General features: G+C 36.8%; 1 protein-coding gene across 2 annotated transcripts in view; it reads left to right on the plus strand.

The window, feature by feature from the left end:
- Nucleotides 1-17,788, plus strand: part of NRIP1 (nuclear receptor interacting protein 1) — a 49,092-nt gene that overhangs the window by 7,230 nt on the left and 24,074 nt on the right. The gene's annotated exons all lie outside the window — the stretch shown is intronic.

The following is a 17,788-nucleotide window of genomic DNA, read 5'->3' on the forward strand; positions in this document are numbered from 1 at the left end:
TTTTCCTGTCCCATTCAGAAAAGTGTGTCTGAATTCAAGTAAGTGAAAGTGTGGTTGTTACTCAGCATAATCTTGAATTTACTTAGACTATTTTTTTTTTAAAGGACCTAATTTGCAACCTACCAAACCTTAATAAACTCTGTACCTTTTACTAAATATTCTCTCCGACTAGTTACGTCATACCTTTTATCTGATGATGACAAATTAACATGTTCTAGATGGAAGGGTACTTAAAATGCAGTATCCTAAAGACAGTGATATAGCTATTTGTTCCTTCGACTACTGCTTGGCAGCATAGCTACTTAATAAACTTTGAAAACATTGCCAGGGAAGACTCGCACCCAGTTCTTGGTTCGTGCATTGGAGATACTACAGCACAGTAACAACGTTTCACACTGATTTTTTTCCCTAACAAGGCTGACATTGCTTTGTTCATTTTATGTTCCTTTTCACTATTCTGATTTTTCCCCCTCTTAGCAGTGCATCCATCATGTTAGATATAAGAACTTTGTAAACCTATGATGTCATTTTGTTGACCTGTTGTCATTTTAGTAAGCTCTTTGTAATATGCATGAAGTTTGTGACTTAACCAGCTACGGCTTAGTCCTTAAAAAAAAAAAAAAAAAAAAAAAAAGAAAGAATTCTAGAGATTAATGTGGATGGAAATGTTTCCTTATTCTTAACCTCTCACTGTGCTACAAATCGAAAAGATAGCAAATAGAGCTTTAAGTTTTACATTCACTACATTAAAATATGGTCAAGAAAAAAAAATTGACCCAAATTCTTTAATCAGTGTCACGGGAGGTTTGATTTTGAGAACTAATAGCTGCCCCATCCTTTGTGATTGCTTGCTTACGTAATTTGTTATGAAAGAATGCTTCTAGGTAAACTGTCTCTCCAGAAAGCCTGTGATTTGTTCTGTTCTGCTTAGGAAGGGTTAAGAGGAGACAACATCCTGTCAAAGACCTTGTTTTTAATTTTGCCTCTCACACTGGCACAGATCCTGCTAAGAGCAGCCCAGATTAGTTCGGAAAACCTTTGAAGAGATTTAAGATGTCCTTCAGCTAGTTTGAAGGTTTTTGTCTTGCAAATCCAGTACAAGGGCGCCTGCAGGCATCTCGACCCTTGCTGTGCTGCTGATGCAGCTCAAGGTCACACTAACCCGCCCTGTGACATTCAACAACAAAAAAAAAATTATGCGGTGAAACTGCTTCAGCGTTTAGCCAACCAACAACTTCCTTTAGTGAGGAACTGAGGAAGAAGTCTTTTTTTCCCCTCTTTTTCTTTTTTTGGGGGGGACTCTGTGAATTTTTTGCTGTAGGAAATAATCCCGGATTTATGGTGTGTGTGATGACAAGGTCATTTCTTAATTAGAACACATGTAAAGAACAAAGCTAAATGGCTTCAAAACAGCTTTGTAGTTGATGGAGAGGATTTAAATTATTTAAAGAGATAGTCACCCATGTATGATGGAAGCTGAATTCTAAAGGCATTAACTCCTTCTTTCCGGTCTACTTGCCATTTCTTTCTTTGAATTCTTACGTCTGACTTTAGAAGGTTGAATTCTAAACTAAAGAAAATTTATAAATGCCCATTTTTTCACAATGTGAAACATAATTTATGAATCAAATTCTTGGATAAACTTTTAATGGAGAAGTTTTCTTCCCACGACAGTTCTCTCCTAGAAACTTCATCAAATGACTTGATTTAGGAGCTAGGAATTATGAACTTTTCCCTCTGGCAACTGTGATTTATTTCTAATGTGTTGGAGGGGGATGAGTGAAGTGCTTTTTATTGCCTCCCCTTGTCTTCCTCACTCTTACCCATTTGTGATGTAGAATTCTAGTTGAGCAATTTATCCCTGCTTCTTTACAAATTATAGCACCTATCATTCAGGTTTCTCAACTTCCAAAGAATCAGCGTGGGAAGATACATACTTTTTTCCAAGGAAAATAAGGAGCATGAGTTTAAAATGGACTTTAAGAAAGTTGTTTCTGAACATACGTAACTTTTTCAGGGCACAAGGAAACCGTGTCCATAAACGTTAAGCCATGTTGGATTCCCTCTCCTTTGTGGGCCATGTTTGCCCATTTTTGTTCCTTTTCTGCTGCCTCCCAGTGCTAACTACCAAAGACATCCGTTGGATACAGTCCAAGTGGATTGGCTTTCTATGCTTGAGACTCAATGCGTATCACCTCTGCAGGAGCAAAATAATCTGAGTAGTTTAATGTAGTTGTTTTTTAAAAAATATATATCATATAGAGAAGCATGCATTGCAGTTATTTCTTTATACACAGAATCACACTGTGCAGAGAAATTTAACATCAACATAATGATATCAGCCTAACAGTTTTCCCAGAATTCATACCCAGTTGCTTTCGTAGAGGTATTTCCCAGTAAGTGTGATTAAAGTAGCATCGGGGCAAGTACTTTATGAAGATGGATAATATTTGAGGTGTGATTATTTGAACTGGTATTTTCGATTCCGTGGGCCACACTTAAATTTAAGTGTGAGGGGATAGCATGATAGATTGTATAAGAGCAATTTAGAGTTAACTAGACTTACTGTTCTGAAGGATTTTCTTCTAGTCAAGAAATCGTTTATTTGGGTCTTCCAAGAAAAGTAAAAAGGTATGTATACTATTAGGTAATGAGCATTTTAAAGGATTTGAGGCTTATAAAAAAGAAAGTGCCAGAGGGAAAATCTACATGCAAGAAAATGCTTAGTGTGACTCTGTACATCCCTGCCCTTGCCTGGGGTCTGGTATGCCCTTATGTCATGTATGACCCAGGCTCACCTGCTAGTAATTTCTAATTCACTGTCCTAATTCATCGATTTGTTATCACTAATTGTTCTTCATTTACTTCTGTGTAGTTTCCAGTACCTAAAGGGTTGAAAGGTTGCTGTAATTGGCACCCGCAGCTGCTCTTTCTTTTGACAGGGGATAATTTTGCAGCCTATGCTTTGTGTGACAGCTGCCTAATTGGGCATTCTCCCCTTGTAGCAAGCCTGCCTCCTCCAGCCTCCCTGCTGACAAATGGTGGTGGATTATAGATGAGGACACGCTGACCCATTCGACCTTGCTGAGACAGCGGGGAGGGGCCTCCTGCTACTTGAGGGAGGCTTTAGGTCATTTAGAGGACAAGGTCATGAGCCAGGTGGGGAAATGACATGATATCACATGACAGTAGCCTGATGACACGGTCAGTGTGTCAAGGACAAATGCATCAGTATCGATTAAACATTATTGCAATACTTCATTGAAGGCCCCAGTATTTCCTAATTGTTCCTGCTGCATTTTTTTTTTTTTTTGAAGAAAAGGGAAGAGTGCAGAATAAGACACATGTTTTTTTATCAGTGTTAAAGCATTTGCGCACATGAAAATAGAGCTGGTTTAGGAAGCCTCCTTTTAAGTTTCTTTGATTATCTAGAGTGTTTTGTTCTTAATTGTTTCTTAGTTTGCAGACCCTTGACTATCAGTACTTTTTAGGAGTTATTTGAAAATTAAGGCAAGCAAATGAAAATGAGGTAATATGTGTTGTTAAAACATATTTAACAACTTCTGTCATCACCCTACTCAATGATTGGCATACCTTTTAACATTTTGGATAAAAGAAGAAGAAGCCAAGTGAAAATCCTTCATAGAGAGGAACCTCAGCATTGTGGATTTATGAGATCAAAATTACCACTATGCTACCATAATTATAAAGTGTTTAAGATGTTTTTTTAAGTAACATTTTAAGACCTGGAAATATTTTTTAAATAGGTTGGGGTTATACCTAGTATAAAAACTTTAAGATAAATGAAAATCTTCCAGACATCTTTTCATTATTGGTAATGTGCATCCTTTTCTTGAAGAAGTGGACTTGAGCTATTTTATTCCCTTTTTAAGTTTAAAATTTAAAGAATCTTTGCTGTGTCTGTTAACCCTATGTTAATACCTGAAAGTATAAGTCTATGTACAGTGTATTGGATAGTCCAATTTAGAAAAATGCCATGTTTAAAAAACTGAATACTGTCATGCAGAGACTACTGATCATGATCCTCATCTCTGGAAAATCATAATTATTGTTGGGTACTGTTGGATCTAAGCCCCCAGTCCAACAGGAGGTGATTTTATGCTCTGAAATTAAAAAAAAAAAAAAAAAGAAAGAAAGAAAGAAAGAAACTATTAGTGGTAAAGTGTGATGAATTAGTTCACCGAAGTAGACACATCTGTATTTTCGTGGCATGTGCATGGTGTGTGTGTGTGTGTGTGTGTGTGTGTGTGTGTGCGTGCGTGTGTGTGTTTAATTTTGACCGTGCTGTGCATGTGTTAGCTGCTCTCAAGCCCTGACTCAAGCTTGGTGGAGGTTTAATCCTGTGCCCTTGTACACGTAGACTTGATTAGTAGTTGTGGTTATCTCAGCAGAAGACATACCGCCCTCCTCCTAGTATTGGTCGGGACCTGGGCATTGGGGAGTCAAGGCAAAGGAGAAAGAAAAGAGATTTTACATTAGTATTCTATGAAAGCCTTACTGTCTGCAGAACAAATTGATTGCTCCGGTGTACCTGTGCTTGGCACCACTGCTGTGAAAGAAAGGTAGGGTTGTAATCTGTTTTATTGTATTACATATTGTGACACTCCAGGAATATTTAACATGCGCTCTTTCTATGGCACGTGCTTGAAGTCTAAGTAAAGAAAAAGGAAATAAATGAATGGAAAGTATGCGAGAGCAGTGGGCTACAGCTTTGTTTACTTCAATCCATGAGAGTTCATTCGAATAAGATAATTTTGCTGAAAGCGTCACCGGGAACATAACCTGATTGATAACGAAACCCTGTAAAGTGTTCTGAGGCACTAATCTGCTTCACTGCTTGAAATGTGTCAGACTGAGATGAAATTCAAGCTAATATTGTGAGGATTTTAAGCACAAAATGAGTGGGAGAAGTCATGGAGGACCTAGTTGGTTTAGGAAATGATTTTTAATTATGTTTCAGGGTATTACATTGTTAAAGGTCCTACCTAATGTGGTACAGAGAATAAGAAAAAGAGATTTTCAATTAAAAAAAAAAAAGAAAGGAAAGAAAAAGAGGTAGCCACTATACTACATTAAACTATATTAAGGAAATTAAGAAATGTGTTATTTACTTTATTCTTTTACTAGTTTCATTCATTTGCATAAACACTGTACTGTTTGATTCTGTTTTGGGAAATTGAAACAGTTTTTCTAGTTTTTTTGTTTTTTTTTTTTTTTTTTTTTTGGTTTGTTTTTATTTCTGGGAATGTTTTTCAGATAGAGACTTAACAGTATAAAATTCAGGATTGCTCAGTATGAATTAAATAAATGTTTTAATATTTCACAAAACGGTTGAAATATCTGTGATTGGGATTTGACCCCTTGCCATTTTCAGGCATTCTTGAAATGTTGTAGCTGCACTTTTGAGGTTACATATAAATCTGTACTATGAAAGGGAGAGGAGATATTCCTCTTGTCCAAGCCCCTTGCCACATTGAACTGCAGGTGCCCTTTGCCTCCTCTGTCCCCATCCTGATCCTTTGATTATAATCGGAATACTTGATTTAGGAAAGAGGGGAAGCAGAATAGCTCACTGATGGAATTAAAGTTGTTTTCCATTGTTTACTTTAACAATGAAATTAGTATATAGCTTTACAGGTTTTACATTACATTTCGCTTCTGTAAATATGTGAGTAATTGTTGTGTATATACTAACTTTATATCACAAAAACATCCTGATACAGAAGATCAGTGTAATCAGAGGTCATGGACATTGGTTTAGACTTGCTCCCCGATACTTTTATAGAAAATGAGTGAATGGAGAAACATGTATTTTAAGCATCTGTTAAATAACAATTACAAATGTACCAATTCCTGATATGATTAAAATTTAAGGTTATATTATCTATAAAGGGAAGGGATGTTTTCAGAGAACTTTTAAACTTGATGGCAAAATGAAGACTATTAGGTAGGTTTTCAGTTGAATGTAAGTCATCAAAATGATTAGTACTGTACTCTTATACACTAAGTTTTGTGGGTTTTTTTTCTTATTGAAAAAATGTAAATTGAGATAATGTAAAGGAAAAATAAACCGTAGAACTAAGAGCCAGAATATTTTCATTTCTAGAATAAAACATATTTTGAACTTCTTCTACTTTTAATTTTAGTTTTTAGTTTTGTAATTGCTTTTCAAACTTTGAAAATTTTGGACTCTTTTACCTTTTTAAAAGAAATGAATGATATGCATATATATAATCTTCAGCCAACTCAGAATGGGAACATAGAGGAGAGAATACCAAGTAAAAGAAATTGATATTTATGTTTTCTTGTTGTTGTCTTTTTTTTTCTTTTTTTTTTTTGGTGGAGAGGGAGGTTGCTTTTTGTTTATAAAAGTACCCACAATTCTTACTGTACCTGGCACATAATAACTGCTCAGTAAGTATTTCTTGGTCAAATGAATAAACAGCACTCAACCAGCACCCCCTGCCCCCCATACACACACACTTGTTTTTTTTTCTCTGGTCTATTTACAGTTTCAGTTTTTGCTGTGCTGATGGTAGTGAGTTTTTAGCGTCAGCTTCTCTTCTGAAAATATTCTGTGTGTTGAAGGAATAGAGATTTATAGCTTTAGAACCAACCTAGGGACCATGTTTATAGAATTGTTTTACAGTTAGAGTAATTCACTGTGCCTCACATCATTCTTCCTCTGAACATTAGATGAGCACATACGAGTATATGAGTTCCTCACTTCAGATCGACTCGTCTTTTTTCCTCCTATACTGGTCTATGTTAAGACATTTTCTAAAGCTATGAAATCTGTTTCTTATTTAGATTCTTTCTGCGGATCTAGGCACATTATGCTTATCAACCAACACCAACAAGTTACATTGAACATCCAAGAAAACTGCATGTTCGCTTTAGTGTTCACTTTAGTCAGAGATACCTAAGCACACTAAATATATGACAAAAACGATGTTTAGCATGTTATCATGACTATTAATTTAGGCCATGAAATGAAAGTCATTCATGAGGACAACTTGAAATATGTGGGTGACAATTCTCTAAGCTCAGTTAATGAGCAAAAGTTTTTATTTGGTGTCCAGCATTAGCTAGGCTGGGACCAGAGTTTTTGCATGGTAGCAACCTCAGAAAGCAGTTAATATAGAGTATGTTTAACAAATGAGAAATCTTATAGCCGCAGTAAAATTTAATTCATTCCCAAATAGGAAGTATATTAAAGCAAACTGATGTTACATCATTTTATATATACACAATTATGGATTGGTCCCCATGAATGTGGACCCAGTATATTTTTATACTGGAAAGAATGACAAAATACTGAGTATCACTAAGAAAGATATTAAAAACTAAAGAAAAATCTTTATATAAAATTGTAGTGTTTCTTTAGTGTAAATATGTGAATGGTGCAATCACAAATAAATGCATTATGGTCTATTGATATTTAATATTTTATGGCAGTGTTTTCTTTAATAATGTAGTAATTGCTGAGCAGACAATGAGGACAGCTAGCATAGACTCTTATTGGGAAGGAACCTCCAAGAGGGGATACTAGCCAGGCATGGCCTCTTTGAAGCATAATTAAATGCTGACTTGCCAAATTTGAGAAATATTCTGATTCAGATTGTCTTCAGAAAGATTAGACTCCTGGGGATGGAGTTGGGGTTTGTGGATGGGTCCCAGCATGTCAGATGGGTATCCAAGTTAAAGACGGTCTGTCCAAAAATCAGTGCCTGACAAGAGTAGACTTGCCTTCATATAGCTGGGCTGAGATTCATAACCTAATTTTGTTTCTAGCTGAGAAATGAATAGGGAACTAGAGAACTGACAGAAAACCAAATTGACCACCCATGGTGGCAGTGGAGAACCTAGTCAGCATTGGAGGTGTGGTTTGGGGACTTGGCCATCTCAGGCTCAAAATTCAACTCTATATGAAGCTTATAAGTCATAGGAGTTGACTATGGAGCCTTTCCCCCACATTAGTGGGGGAAAGAATTCCGTATGTATCTCTTTGATTCAACAGTTGGGCAGAGCTGTTTATAGGCAAACTAATTAACATCTTTAAACCTCAGTTTACCCATCTTCAAAATGGGATTATTATATATCTGCCTTTTGAGCTTATTATGAAGATTAAATGAAAAGACACATGAATGGTGCTTGGACCTTATACATATTTGATAGTTTTGGTGAGCGGGGGGGGGGGGGGGGGTGGGGGTGGGGGGGGCTGGTGGTTTGTGTGTCTCAATGTAAGACAGCCAAGCCCTGTGTAGATGTATTCTTTATGCTACTAATGATAACAGAGGACTTGACTAGTTAACCATAATATGATTCAGTAGAACTGGGTATTTCAAAATGAATGATACAGTCTTTACATCTTTTATATTCAACATGGTAAAGCTATTTATAAACTCTTATTCCTATTTTTTACCTTTCAATTTAGTTTCAGATTTCAACATTAAAAAAAGTCTGTAATTTTAATAATATGATTCCTTGTCAAAAGTACATACTTGATCAGTTATCTGAGTTTTATTTGTATTGACTGTGTTAAAATATGTATAAAAACTGTGCATGATTTCAGTGACCACCTTTCCATGTAAGAGTGTAAAACGCCTAAGTAGATCATGGCTCTCACTTTAGAATCTAGAAGTTTACCTTCCTTCAAATGCCACTCGTAGTTTCTAGACTCTTCTTTTCTCCCTTAAGGTGTAGAAATTACTTAGCAATTACAGACTTTTGTAGATCTTTAGGAGACTGGGATGATCTAAGTTTAGAAATGTGAATGCCAAATAAATAGCAATTAATACAATACTTTCTCTGGAAGGCACAGAAAAGAGGATATTAGAAATGCTTTATGATTGATCTGAGTTTAAAGGTAAACTTTTTCATTGGGTAGTACTTGTAATTTTAAATGAAGTGATTATTTCTTTTGATCTTTATAAAAGCTCATTACTTAAAAATCAAAGGATTTCTTAAAGCATCTTTAGTTGGCTTACATGATAAATTTAAATGATTATATATATATTTCTTATACTGTAAGTTGCTTTTCAGTATGAAAATTATGTGGTCAGAGAGAAATATGTATAGATACCCACTTACTCAGCAAAAATTTAGCGTCTCAGACGTGCCTGTGGCAAACAGAATAAAAGTAATCCTGGTCCTTGTGGAGCAATAATTACAGCATAGTACTAGAAGACAGGTGTTAAGTACTTTGAAAGCAAGGAAAACCAAGTAAGCAAAAGTAGAAAACTACAGAATGAGAGAACTCCTAAGACAACTGTGTTTTCCTGGGTACTTTGCTAGGGAATAAAGCCATTGGGAAAGGCTTGTGGGAAAGGAGGTGGACATATAGGCTAAGCTGGGGAAGGAGGCAAAGAAGCAAAGGAAGAGCCTTTCAGGAAGAGGGAACCACATATGCAGAGGCTAGAAGGCCAGTAAGAATTGTCTGTTCTGGCACCGAAGGACGTTTGCATAGCTTGAGTGATGCTGTCCAGTATAGCAGCCATGAGCCATACGTGGTTTGTCTGAATTGAGATGTCCTCTCAGTGTAAAATACACTCTACAGAAGGCCTGACCTGATGAAAAGAATGTAAAATATCTTAAGAATTTTATATATCACAATGTTTTGGATATATCGGGTTAAATAAAACCTGTTCAAATTAGTTTTACCTTTTTTAGCTTTTAAAAAATATGGCTACTAGAAAATTTTAAATGACGTTTCTGACGCTCATTATATTTCTGTTGGACAGCACCTTAGTAGGATGTAATGAGCAAGGGACTCAATGACTGGAGATAAGATTGGGTAGATTCACTGGAGCCAGTTTACAAGGTCTTGCGGACCCGTAGAGGGGAATTCAGACTTTATTCAAAGTGAAATAGGAAACCATTATGGGTTTTTAGCCAAAGGGATTTACCTTTTACAAAGAGCATTGACTGCGATGTGGAGAATGTATTGGAGGGGGGCCAATTAGGAAGCTAGTACAATAGTACACACATAACACACAGCTAAACTGGTTATCCCAACAGCTGTCAGATAATGTTATATAAAAAATAATCTCTGTAATCATCAATGAGTTTCTCAGTGTTATTTGATAGAATTTCTTAAGCTGTGGATGCAGACATTGGTTTAGGTTTACATGTATAAGAATTTTCTTTCCTCCATGTTCATGGAATATTAAAATTCTCACAAATTTAAATATCGACCAGCCTCGGAGAACACGGTTCATGGAAATAGCAATACCTGAAAAGCCTGTATAGCTTGAAAGGTTTTTAAGAGTTTTGACAAGACTGAAATATCTGTTAATACTTTGGGGTTCAAGTACTTATTTGATGATTTGATGGAGGCTATTGACGTCATGGGTCTCTCAGGTCGGCACAGCCACCTGTCCGGGAGCCTTGGATCTCAAATTTAAGAAATGTCATCATACCCAACTATTTTCTTGGTAATCTCCCATCTCTTGTCCCAACTATTTCATCCTCCCAACTATTCTCTTGGTAGAGTTTATTCTCCCTCTTTTGTACGTGAAGGAACTTGAGACTTAAAGTAATTAAGCAAGCTGCCAAGGTTATAGGGTAGTAAGTGACAAACCTTAAGCTGAAACTCAGATCTTTCAGATATGTGTTGTGATTTCCTCTTATCTAAATTGTTCCTTTTATGTAATGTGTGTGTGTATTTGTGCACATGAATGTGAATTAGATTTGTCATTAGTTTTATTTGGCTCAGAAGCTATATTTGTAGTACCACTGTTTAATTATATAAAATTGGAATGATTCATAACTTTGGCTTTTCACTATTGCTTGTACTATTCTGTGGTGGTACAGGTTTTGGGTTTTTTTTCATAGTATTGGAAAAATGAAGAGCATATAGTCTAATTTTGTTTTTTTTTTAATTGTTTTTGGTTTTTTGCTTTAGAGGGAAAGATAGAGTTTATTTACTATAGAATCTGCTTCCACTTATGAGTACTTAGAGGATACCAGCCACAATTCTATGTACTTTGCATGTTTTATTTCATTAAATCCTTTTTACAGCCTTATTAGATAGTAACATCATTTCTAGAATCACAGAAAAGTTAATATCCAAGTTAAGATTTAAAGCCCAAATCCTCAGCTTCAGTATGTTATCCACTTTTTAGGTATATTTGAAACAATTATCTTCTCAGTATCCATTATAGAGCACTTACACTGTCGATAGTATTTTTCACTGCAAAAAGCAAAGGTTGTTTAAACATTAAGTTTTTAAAAATCACATTTCCTTAGCAAAATTAAAATTGGTCCAAGTTTTATCACTGACAAGGCTGATACTTTTCAGTAAACTAATAGTTTTATTTCCTTTTGTTACATGAAAACAAGAGACGAAAAATCAGGTAGCACTTAAGTTCCCACTGTAACAGCGTAAAAATCTAGCATTTTGCTTGTAATGGATGATCTTATAAATAATTGGATAGTGGAATCAATAGGCCCAATACTGTGGCTAAGCAATGTCCTATAACTTAACGTACCAAGTCCTAGTAGAATACATCTTACATGGTTTTACTTTAGATTTCAGATTCTATTTGTTATTCTGTTAGTTAGGTATGTGGTATTATATAAAAGGTTGTTTAAAATACTTGAGTATCTGGGGCGCCTGGGTGGCTCAGTCGATTAAGTGCCTGACTTTGGCTCAGGTCATGATCTCACGGTTCATGGTTCGAGCCCCACTGTAGGGCTCTGTGCTGACAGCTGAGAGCCTGGACCCTGCTTTTGCTTCTGTGTTCACCTCTCTCCCTGCCCCTCCCCTACTCGCTCATGTGCACTCACATGCTCACTCGCTGTCTCAAAAATAAACATTAAAAAAACTTAATAAAATACCTTACTATCCAAAACATTTGCAATATAGTACTACCTACTGTAGTTTCCATTATACTATTTGATTTTGGAAAGCATAGGTTTTGCCTAATTAACATAAAATTATATTAAAACAATTATGTAAATTATCATCAATATCTATTAGAGATGTAAGCAGCGCAGAGAAGGGGAGAGTACATTACCATTTCTTAAGGACTTGCTGTGTTGGGTGTTTTATATCCGTTATTTAAGTCTTCACAACTGTCTCTGTAGATAAGTTGATATCGTACGTATTAAACTGAGGCTCAGACAGATTTACCCAGAGTTGCAGAGCTAGTGGATGAGCCCCAGTGCTACTGCGTTTGAAGTTCACAGTATGTTTTATAAATGAAAACTGGAAGGAGTTTTTGATTCTACAAATTGTTTGAAGGTGTAAAAGAAGCTCTTTCCAAAGGGAACTGTGGAAAATCTGACTTTTAGATTTTCTTCATTTTAAATTATTGACATGGAAAGCTGGTGAGATGAGAGTGATGTCTAGTCCTGCGACTAGCCAGTGCAGTAAAACAGTTTATGGAGTCTAGTTTCTTAGTCACCGATGGTTTGCTGTTACTGGTCTCGAGTTTTGTTGGTTACTTCCAATCCTCTCTTGTCCCCAGGCCCATCCCTTGATAAAACAAAAGTAGAAATACTTAACATTGCAAAATGCAAAGATTATCTTCTGCAACTGTAGAAGTGTTTTTCTTGTTGGCTTTTTTTTTTTTTTTTTTTTTTTTTTTTTTTTTTAGTAACTAAAAACTGGATATTGAACAGATTTTAAGGAGGTTGAATCATTTTTATCCCTTCTCAGTCGTAAATAATTGTATTAAGAGCATTTGGCTAGTATCAACTACCTGCTGACCACTTTTCTTGATTATGTAGTTATAAGTAGAAACTCAGGGCACATTCTTATTTAGTTTTGTTCCAGTGTGCAGATTTTAATGTATAATTTTATTCTTTCATTTTGTGGGTACCTAGCCCTTTTAATTCTGAACATGTGTTCCAACCCGTTTTACTTCACAGTATTTATGCTATTAAATAATATACTTAGAACAAAAATATTGTCAAATCTGGGGACTGTCTTTAGTACACTGTAGATGTTTTTAGATATGGAAGGAGTTTTTCCCCCTCTTTGTGCCACTTTTCTTGAGAGTACTCCAATAGCATACATATCTTTTGAAAGGGTGAGGGGATACCGTAATCGGTAAGTCAATTTTGGTAACTATAGCAAACCCATGTTTGCGGTTAGACTTTTTTAGGGGTGGGGTGGATTCTAAGTTTTTTATTTGAAAAGTTTGAATGGTATTCTCTTGTGTAAATCGATACAGAAACTTATCAACCATTTCTATGAGTATATCATAAACCACAAAACTCACTGAAGCTGAATTTGTAAGTTAAATTGTTTAAGTGTTTTCCTTGCCTCTGGGACTTATTTCAAACATAGACTGAGTTTCTTTAGGTACTATAGGGTATTCAGAATAGGGGAGAAAACATTGGTCAGAGAAACAGAGAGAGTATGGGAGAGGAGGAAAATTTCTTAAAGGAAAAGCCACCTTTTAATCCTGGATGAGGTTTCTTACCATCTCAAAGGTAAATGGACAATATTTGTATAAAGTCTCTCCCACTTTAATGCTGGGAATATTTTTTGTAATTTATTTATTTATTTATTTTGAGAGAGAGAGAGAGAGAAAGAGAGAGAAAGAGAGAATGGAAGAGAGGTGGAGAAAAAGGGAGAGAGAGAATCCCAAGCAGGCTCCACACTTGGCTTGGAACCCTAGATGAGGCTCAGTCTCAGGACCTTGAGATCAACCTGAGCCAGTATCAAGAGTCGGATTTTTTTTTTTAATGTTTATTTATTATTGAGAGACAGAGCATGAACAGGGGAGGGGCAGAGAGAGAGGGAGACACAGAATCAAAGGAGGCTCCAGGCTCTGAGCTGTCAGCATAGAGCCCCACGTGGGGCTTGAACTCACAAACCACAAGATCATGACCTGAGCTGAAGTCGGACGCTTAACCAACTGAGCCACCCAGGTGCCCCAAGAGTCAGATGCTTCACCAACTGAGCCATCTAGGTGCCCCAGTACTGGGAATGTTTTGGCAAATCTTTGTCACGTGCCTGGGCTCTAGAGTATGTTGTGGGGAAAGTAAATGGAGCAATGGATACCACATTTTCTCTGACTTCTTCCTTCTCCAAGAGGAGTGTATTAATTTTTCATTCTAGTCACTTTTTGAACATTCATTATCATTTATGCAAGTATTTTTATTTCCTTTCGCTGTCCATGATACTTACCTCTAAAGCTCAACTGCAAAAAAATTGGAGTGCCACTTATACAAGTCCCCCTTGTGTGAGTAAGAAGGAAGACGAAGAAGGCATTTTATTCCATCTGGAGTGGGAATACACACTTAACCCCTGAAAGGAGCTTCGGTTCTAAAAGATGGAGAAGAGAAAGAAAGGCAGAGTGATTAGGCTTAGCTGTACTAAGAACATTCTCAAGAAGGCCTTTAAAATAACTAGAGCCTGGGGAGACATGATAGAATCTTAAAGAGGATCTTGTTGAGCCTTCTACTTTTAAATGAGTAAAGTGAGGCACAAAGAGATAATATAATAACACAAGGTCACTTTTTTCTTTTTTTTTTTTTCTTCAGTATCTGTTGTAGCCACAGAGTTCCAGGAGTTCGTCCAGATGGCCAAATTCTGTATCTTCCCTCTGTTGATTCTGCCCAGGTCCTATTAGTAGGAAGAGGCATTATATATGATACGCAGGAAGGAATTAAGCAAGAACTAGTTGGAGAACTATTGCGGTGGAACCTTCTGATTCTTTCCTTGTTTATCCCACCATGGAATAATCATTATTTCTGACCAAGTCATTATTCCTTTGGTCAATTATTGTCAAAACATTTTGGGCCAAGGCTGATCTAGGATCAGGAGCCACCAAAGTTTAGTTAAGAATTGGAGACAGGTGGAAATCCAATAGTTGACAGCAGCAAATGAAACAAGAGAAGCATTTAGAGCCCTTAGGTACAACCTGACCTTGCATGAGACAGGGTAACCCTGTTTCCCACTCAACTTCACTAATGAAGTTTCGCTGCAGGCACTATAACAGTGTGATGCTGCTCACTGTTCAATGCCATGCCTATTTTCTATTAGAAATAGGGTCCAGGCGCCTGGGTGACTCAGTCGGTTGAGTGTCCAACTTCAGTCCGGGTCATGGTCTCGCAGTTCGTGAGTTTGAGCCCCATGTTGGGCTCTGTGCTAACAAACAGCCCAGAGCCTGGAGCCTGCTTCAGAGTCTGTATCTCTCTCCTGCTCCCCTGCTCATGCTTTGACTCTCTCTGTCTCTCAAAAATAAATAAATGTTAAAAAAAAAAAAAATTAAAGAACTAGGGGCATGTTTTTCTAGAGATGGTAGAGGTTAGCTGAATCAAGATCCCTCAAGAGCCCTCTGAGCAAGAACCATCTGGTCTTTATTTGCTTGCAAACTTCAACATAACCCATCTACCTATCCTTATTGCTTGGTTCTACTTTAAGAATTCACTTTCCACATGCTCTCACACATATAGCTTGAATACAAGTGTCTCCCTTAAGATTTTATCACCTCTTATCTGATTCCTAATGTAGCTCCATGGCATGGATGCGTACCTTTCAAATTAAGAGAAAGTAACTGGATTGTATATTGGATAGACATTCCCTCTAAGCTTGCCTTTCTTTCTGACATTGAGTCTCAAGGCGTTAAACCCTGCTCAAGGCTCATCATGTAGGGGTTGGGCAACACTGGTCTGAACCACAGTTAGACATTAATACCTGCATTATTAAGTATTAATAACCCGCCCTCTCCCACTCTTAGAGACAATTCCCAGCATAGAGAATATGGCTTTCCCATCAATACCAGGACCCTTTCTAGTTCTGAATACCAGCAGTATTCATGAGTAAAACAGGCAGGATTAATTTAAGACTGGAGAATTAAAAAAGAAGAGTAAACACCTTGAGAGCAGAGGAAGGGTGGAAGGATTCAGCAAGAAAGAAGGAATGTGAGAGGGAAAATACACGCTTAAGAGCTGGAGCAACTCTTGACTGTTGCCTTAGGCTTGTGGTGCTAGAGTCATGATCTGAACCCACTCAAAGGATCTGAGTCTGACTCTAAGATCTTAGGGACTGCTCTTGAATTCAGAAGTCCAGATTTGTGGACTTTGTGCAAAATTACAAAGTAGAAGAACTCAGGAGCATGGACAAGGAAATAGGCCACCTGTGCTCTTTCATGTTTCCTTCTTTTCTTGATTGAGAGGAAGACCAATATTCTGTTTTACTTTTCATGTGAAAAGAACAATGAGTCTTTATTTCTTTTCTAGTGCCAATGGTTTAAACGAATTGCTCTCATTTTGAGTATGAGAAATCATTTTTAACATCAGAAAATTTCAATCCCCTTCAAACCCCCCCCCCCCCCACACACACACACATAATATATATGTTCATGTAAATTCAGTAACTTCAAAGTCAGTTAAGTTGCTTGGCTAATAGGAAAATAAAGATTTATCTACTTTTAGATTTAATAGAGTAGAGGGAAAATGATAAAGCAAATTAAACTGTAAAGTTCTTCAACATCAGTAAGTTTCACACAGCTGCAGGGATAACTTGACGAAAGGACATGTTCAGCCAGATGGCCTGTGCTGGCCTCCTTCCCATTCCTGCAAAAGATACGTTATTCACTCCCAGGGTAGCTCAGGGAAAGAGCTGATTATGGAATTAAAACAACCAATGTCCAATTAACCCCTGTTTTGGTCAATGTTTCCTACACAGTTTGGATAATTGGCATACTTTAGTTCCGTCAAGGGAGGCAGCTGGTTTATTGGTTAGTTCAAGCTCATGGGAATAAGAAATTTGAAATTCTCTTATCAGCTCTGCCCCTACAAACTTTAAGTATGACCTTGGACAACTTATTTACCTCTTTGTGTCATTAAATCTCCCCATTTGAAAATTGGAGATCCATGTTTCTCCAAGACCATACACGAAGCAGAGGCACGGTAGGAAAAGTAAGGGCAAGTATTAATATTTGCAGAGGTCTTTAAGACTGTAGATACAAAGGTGAAGTTTGTGTCCTATAGTATTACTATAATATCTTAAGGATGCTGTGATTGCACAGAACAGAAGGCCACTGAACAGCGCTCAAGCATGGGGCATTCATTCATTATAGAGACATGCCAGAGGCTCCACAGGAACCTAGTGACGAGTGCATTGCCCCTCATTGAAACTGGAAAACCATTCAGCAGCTTGTGTCTCTTCTCTCTTCCTTTTGCTTTCCTCGTCTTTGCTTCTCTGAATGTGCCTACTTCATTCTTTCCTTTCAACATACTAAGTCCTTGGTATTCTAATCTCTATATTGTGGCCTCATTAAAGCAACCCAAAGTGAAGGTTTTCCATCTCCTTGAATTTTAGATCCCAGAAGAAGAAAGGAATTGATGCCATGTAGTTGGATTCCTGACGTTCCCACACTTCCCTGTAGCTAGTGGACTGGGAACAGATTCTTTAAGAAAAAAGGTCTCAGAAAGAAAGAAATAATAGGCATCTTTTGTACCTAAAATTACTCTTCGGTTTATGGGAACATGTCTTATAAAATTATAAAAGTAAAGAATTAATTAGCTAGGTATTTAAAATATTTTATGGATACAAAGTTGTGGTGGTTTTTTTTGTTTGTTTGTTTGTTTTGTTTTTTTTCTGGGGTATTTGGAGTATTATGTTAAAGCATTCAACAGATAATTTTGCGTGCCTCTAATCTATCAGGTCCAAGATTATAAACGCAAAAGACAGCCCCAATTCTCAAGAAGCTTTGTGTGTAGTGACCAGCAAATGAATATTTTTTTTTTTTCTTTTTACGAAAGTCTGTTGCTATGGCCATGGCTAGTAGAATAGTTAACATTA

The sequence above is a fragment of the Panthera onca genome, chromosome C2 (assembly GCF_046562875.1).
Source record: "Panthera onca isolate mPanOnc1 chromosome C2, mPanOnc1 haplotype 2, whole genome shotgun sequence".
In the NCBI taxonomy this organism is placed as follows: Eukaryota; Metazoa; Chordata; class Mammalia; order Carnivora; family Felidae; genus Panthera; species Panthera onca.